Source organism: Pteropus vampyrus, unplaced genomic scaffold (assembly GCF_000151845.1).
Source record: "Pteropus vampyrus isolate Shadow unplaced genomic scaffold, Pvam_2.0 Scaffold537, whole genome shotgun sequence".
In the NCBI taxonomy this organism is placed as follows: domain Eukaryota; kingdom Metazoa; phylum Chordata; class Mammalia; order Chiroptera; family Pteropodidae; genus Pteropus; species Pteropus vampyrus.
The window spans coordinates 103,622-109,997 of NW_011889318.1; the positions used below are offsets into that span (position 1 = coordinate 103,622).

General features: G+C 31.1%; 1 non-coding gene across 1 annotated transcript; it reads left to right on the top strand.

Moving 5' to 3' along the window:
- The first annotated feature begins 6,143 nt into the window (after nucleotides 1–6,143).
- Nucleotides 6,144–6,262, top strand: LOC111733197. Its single transcript, XR_002777875.1, has one exon. It is a non-coding gene; the product is annotated as a 5S ribosomal RNA (ribosomal RNA).
- Nucleotides 6,263–6,376: the final 114 nt, after the last annotated feature.

Below are 6,376 nucleotides of genomic sequence, written 5' to 3' on the forward strand. Positions count from 1 at the left end.
GCCTCCACCCTGATATTTCTCAATGTAATTAAATGGTATATGAGGAAAATTATAATACTTTATCTTTTAATGCCTAGGAAAAACACAAATGTATTATATATGCATGTCAAAAATATGCTATATCATTTCTCAGTCTCTGAAGAAGTACTAAAATGAAATGTTCATTAATTCTTTCATTCACATTTTTTGCTAGATGCTAGTGCTATACATAAATGTATAAAAGCCACCTCTGTTTTCAAATATCAGTGGATTTAAGTCACTGCTTTAATTACACCTTGGGCTCTGTAAAGTAGTGTAAGACATTGGTGTGAGAGAAATGCTGTCTACAACAAAGTCTGTCACAGGATTTGTATCATGTATCAGTATTCCAGTTTTAGAGACTGAGAGCAGGCTATCATCAAATGAGGCAATAGAGTATAAAGGACTAGCTTTTGCTGTAATCAACAACCAAAACTTCAAGAAGTTTCAAAGGAACTAGAATAGTTCATGGAAATATATGGTTGACAGATAATAATAAGCAGTTTCATTAAAACTCTGAAGTCCAGAAACTTTAATGGCAGGAATAAAACTGAAGAGAACAGAAATGTAAATTATAAGAAAAATATGGATTATAAGTAAAGTTAATTTCCTGAGAGTAGAACAATACTCATACCATTTAGGATTTGATCGATAATGACTAAGACTTAAGACCAAGGTTATTTGTAAACTGTATCTGGATTTTTTTTCTTTGACTGAATTCTAGTGCTTAGTTCATTCATTTTTTATAGTAAAAAATGATTTTTCCATATTGTCATTTTAATAATAGAATTTTATAAATAAGAAAACGTTGGGTTTTTACTTCATTCTTCAAAAGACACGAATGGATATAACACTGCTAGGACTAAATATTATAAATGGAATTTAGTGCTTAAAATTGAATCATTGGAAGGAAATCTACAGAATCTATTAGATCGGCTTTATATTCCCAAATCTTATAAATGATGGCAAATGGGATCTAGATTTGCTCTACTAGAAAAGAGAAGCTTCTTCTATCATTCTGGATTATAGGTAACACAAAAATTCATTTTCAAAGAATCATTCCAGCTATATTCTTTCTCTTTATTTTTCATTCTATATTTTCCATGGCCATGAAAGTGAAAGACTGATCTTCCTTTAAAAGTATGATCCCTGTCAAATATTGATGGTGGAAGAAGGGAACTCAGTACAATGAGAAGTTATCTCCTTTAGACTGCTCATATCTTTGAAGGCAGTTTTTTCTTTTGCCCTAGAGGCTATATACTGAACAGCTTGATGTATAATAAAATTTAAAGATGCAATACATATAATAAAAAGACTGAAAAACATTCCATGGCACCCACAACCAAGCTGTTTCCCTTGATTTAAAACAGTGGTTCTTCCAGGTCTCTGTTACACCTATGTCCCCTCCTCTGGAGGTAAATTTGCACTAGTATATATAAGTGCTTCAAACTACATTGACCAAGTAATTAGGAGAAACAATTATTCTAACCCAAGACACACAAACTTCTCAGAAAGCACTTACTCAGGTTTAATAAATTGAACATACCAGCTCCTCTTTGTCATCAATCTTAATGATTCTAAAACCAAGGTCTTGGCATGACTTCTCACTCTCATTCCAAATTTTCTCTTTTTGTGAAAAATAGTAACAGCTTTTTCTACAGCAGGACCATTGACTTTGACATGTATCACAGCCTTTATCTTAAAAACAAAAACCACCATCATCCACAACCCCAAGATGATTTAGAGACTATACTTTTTATATATTTCATTGCTTATTTAAGACTGCATGACCAGAGAATAGGTATTTCCCTGTATCCCAGAAGTCTATATATTAGGACTAGCTCTTCTGCCAAATTCTGTAGATAAGAGTACCGTTGAGCCAGAGACTGTCACTGACAACCCAAGGCCATTGTTAGGAATACACTGAGAAATCTCGTACAAATAAACTGCAGCAATATGGAGCAGTTCTCCCTGAAGGAAGCAATATATCGAAGTGAATATATGGGAATGTTACTCACTTTAAGGAATCTATATTGGAGAAAATTCATCCACAAGCATAAAATACTCAAAAAATCGAACTTATATGACAATATAAAAGGGACTTTTTATTTTGTGAAAGTCAAACTCTCAATTAGCTATAATGAAGAAAATGAATTTGACGAGAAAAGATGAGTCAAGTTCAAGGTCCCGTCAAAATACTGCATAAAGTTTTAAAATTACATATTAAAATGTGACATAAGGGGATAACTCCATAAAAAAGTAAATGTTAGCTGTCAGTTTAAGTATTCTATACATACCTGTACTAGATGGTAAAACTGAGTAATTTGCCTGATCTTCAGCTTTTGCTGAGAAAATATTTTTGTGTGTTTTATTCATATCTTGTATTTTGTACTCAGAAGAGCTCTGAAAAACTTCATATTATAAAATTAAGGCCATGAATGGCTTTAACAGACCACTTTATTATGATCATTTACTATAATTCTAAATGACAAAATAAATGATGTTGACTAAAAGGAAGTACAACCAGAGAAAATATAAGGTTAAAATATTTTGGAATGTCAGAACATAAAGTGGATTTTTAAATAAAATTATAACTTTTACATATCATTTTTTAATGTAAGACAATAATCAACATTTGTAAAACAGAAAACATAAAATGGAAATAAAATATCAACTAATTTTTACATCATCTACTCTTCAAATAAAGATTCCAAAGTTTGTAAAATTTAGTATTTTATTTAGCATTTAGTATTTGCATTTAGAGCTAAATGTAAATTTAAAGCTAAGGATTTGGCGTTATGTTTAGTATAAGCTTATCATGATTCATTGATAAACTATAGAACCTTATAGTTTACCAAGGTTCAGTAAAGGGTCAATAGTTATAAGTATCTCATTTTTCATTCTGGCTCATTGTTCTCTTAAGAATATGTGTATCTGATAATTACACATTAATCCTAAAACAGCAATTGCCAGAAGGAGAAAAAAAAAAAAACAACACGCAATTTCAAGGATTATTGCAATGATTTGCCATAAGAATTCTGTACAAAACCAAAAAGCAAAATATATAGTAAGCATAGAGCACAGCAAAGCTCTGAGTAATTTGCCTGATCTTCAACTTTTGCTGAGAAAACAGAATTAGAACAAAATGGAAATTTAATCCAGAGTTTAAAATTGATATCACTATTTACTGTGATCACAAATTTCACTGAATATTATATTTACATATACCCCTCGATTTATAAAGAACCATACACATCAAATATGTACAGACACAATTGTCATTATATTTTTCTTACTTGATATTATAATACTTAAGACCAAGGTTATTTGTAAACTGTATCTGGATTTTTTTTCTTTGACTGAATTCTAGTGCTTAGTTCATTCATTTTTTATAGTAAAAAATGATTTTTCCATATTGTCATTTTAATAATAGAATTTTATAAATAAGAAAACGTTGGGTTTTTACTTCATTCTTCAAAAGACACGAATGGATATAACACTGCTAGGACTAAATATTATAAATGGAATTTAGTGGTTAAAATTGAATCATTGGAAGGAAATCTACAGAATCTATTAGTTCGGCTTTATATTCCCAAATCTTATAAATGATGGCAAATGGGATCTAGATTTTCTCTACTAGAAAAGAGAAGCTTCTTCTATCATTCTGGATTATAGGTAACACAAAAATTCATTTTCAAAGAATCATTCCAGCTATATTCTTTCTCTTTATTTTTCATTCTATATTTTCCATGGCCATGAAAGTGAAAGACTGATCTTCCTTTAAAAGTATGATCCCTGTCAAATATTGATGGTGGAAGAAGGGAACTCAGTACAATGAGAAGTTATCTCCTTTAGACTGCTCATATCTTTGAAGGCAGTTTTTTCTTTTGCCCTAGAGGCTATATACTGAACAGCTTGATGTATAATAAAATTTAAAGATGCAATACATATAATAAAAAGACTGAAAAACATTCCATGGCACCCACAACCAAGCTGTTTCCCTTGATTTAAAACAGTGGTTCTTCCAGGTCTCTGTTACACCTATGTCCCCTCCTCTGGAGGTAAATTTGCACTAGTATATATAAGTGCTTCAAACTACATTGACCAAGTAATTAGGAGAAACAATTATTCTAACCCAAGACACACAAACTTCTCAGAAAGCACTTACTCAGGTTTAATAAATTGAACATACCAGCTCCTCTTTGTCATCAATCTTAATGATTCTAAAACCAAGGTCTTGGCATGACTTCTCACTCTCATTCCAAATTTTCTCTTTTTGTGAAAAATAGTAACAGCTTTTTCTACAGCAGGACCATTGACTTTGACATGTATCACAGCCTTTATCTTAAAAACAAAAACCACCATCATCCACAACCCCAAGATGATTTAGAGACTATACTTTTTATATATTTCATTGCTTATTTAAGACTGCATGACCAGAGAATAGGTATTTCCCTGTATCCCAGAAGTCTATATATTAGGACTAGCTCTTCTGCCAAATTCTGTAGATAAGAGTACCGTTGAGCCAGAGACTGTCACTGACAACCCAAGGCCATTGTTAGGAATACACTGAGAAATCTCGTACAAATAAACTGCAGCAATATGGAGCAGTTCTCCCTGAAGGAAGCAATATATCGAAGTGAATATATGGGAATGTTACTCACTTTAAGGAATCTATATTGGAGAAAATTCATCCACAAGCATAAAATACTCAAAAAATCGAACTTATATGACAATATAAAAGGGACTTTTTATTTTGTGAAAGTCAAACTCTCAATTAGCTATAATGAAGAAAATGAATTTGACGAGAAAAGATGAGTCAAGTTCAAGGTCCCGTCAAAATACTGCATAAAGTTTTAAAATTACATATTAAAATGTGACATAAGGGGATAACTCCATAAAAAAGTAAATGTTAGCTGTCAGTTTAAGTATTCTATACATACCTGTACTAGATGGTAAAACTGAGTAATTTGCCTGATCTTCAGCTTTTGCTGAGAAAATATTTTTGTGTGTTTTATTCATATCTTGTATTTTGTACTCAGAAGAGCTCTGAAAAACTTCATATTATAAAATTAAGGCCATGAATGGCTTTAACAGACCACTTTATTATGATCATTTACTATAATTCTAAATGACAAAATAAATGATGTTGACTAAAAGGAAGTACAACCAGAGAAAATATAAGGTTAAAATATTTTGGAATGTCAGAACATAAAGTGGATTTTTAAATAAAATTATAACTTTTACATATCATTTTTTAATGTAAGACAATAATCAACATTTGTAAAACAGAAAACATAAAATGGAAATAAAATATCAACTAATTTTTACATCATCTACTCTTCAAATAAAGATTCCAAAGTTTGTAAAATTTAGTATTTTATTTAGCATTTAGTATTTGCATTTAGAGCTAAATGTAAATTTAAAGCTAAGGATTTGGCGTTATGTTTAGTATAAGCTTATCATGATTCATTGATAAACTATAGAACCTTATAGTTTACCAAGGTTCAGTAAAGGGTCAATAGTTATAAGTATCTCATTTTTCATTCTGGCTCATTGTTCTCTTAAGAATATGTGTATCTGATAATTACACATTAATCCTAAAACAGCAATTGCCAGAAGGAGAAAAAAAAAAAAACAACACGCAATTTCAAGGATTATTGCAATGATTTGCCATAAGAATTCTGTACAAAACCAAAAAGCAAAATATATAGTAAGCATAGAGCACAGCAAAGCTCTGAGTAATTTGCCTGATCTTCAACTTTTGCTGAGAAAACAGAATTAGAACAAAATGGAAATTTAATCCAGAGTTTAAAATTGATATCACTATTTACTGTGATCACAAATTTCACTGAATATTATATTTACATATACTCCTCGATTTATAAAGAACCATACACATCAAATATGTACAGACACAATTGTCATTATATTTTTCTTACTTGATATTATAATGTTTTCAGAAAACAAGAAAACAAACAGAAAAAACTTTACCTCTTTTTTTATGAGTTAGATGTCTTTTATCCTTCTGCTTCTTTGAATGGGCAGTTTTAGCTCCACATACATAATTCTCTCCTCACTTATTTCTGAGGGCTGCAGGCAAAAAAACACAGAATCCCTTGCAGGCCTACGGCCATACCACCCTGAACAAGCCCGATCCTGTCTGATCTCGGAAGCTAAGCAGGGTCGGGCCTGGTTAGTACTTGGATAGGAGACCACCTAGGAAGACTGGGTGCTGTAGGCATAAAAAATAAAAAATAAGGGTGTTAAACTGACAAAGTCCTTGCAATCTGAGGTCAACCAAGGGTTGCCTCACATAAAAAAAAAAAAAAAGAAAAGAAAAAAGAATCCTTTGCAG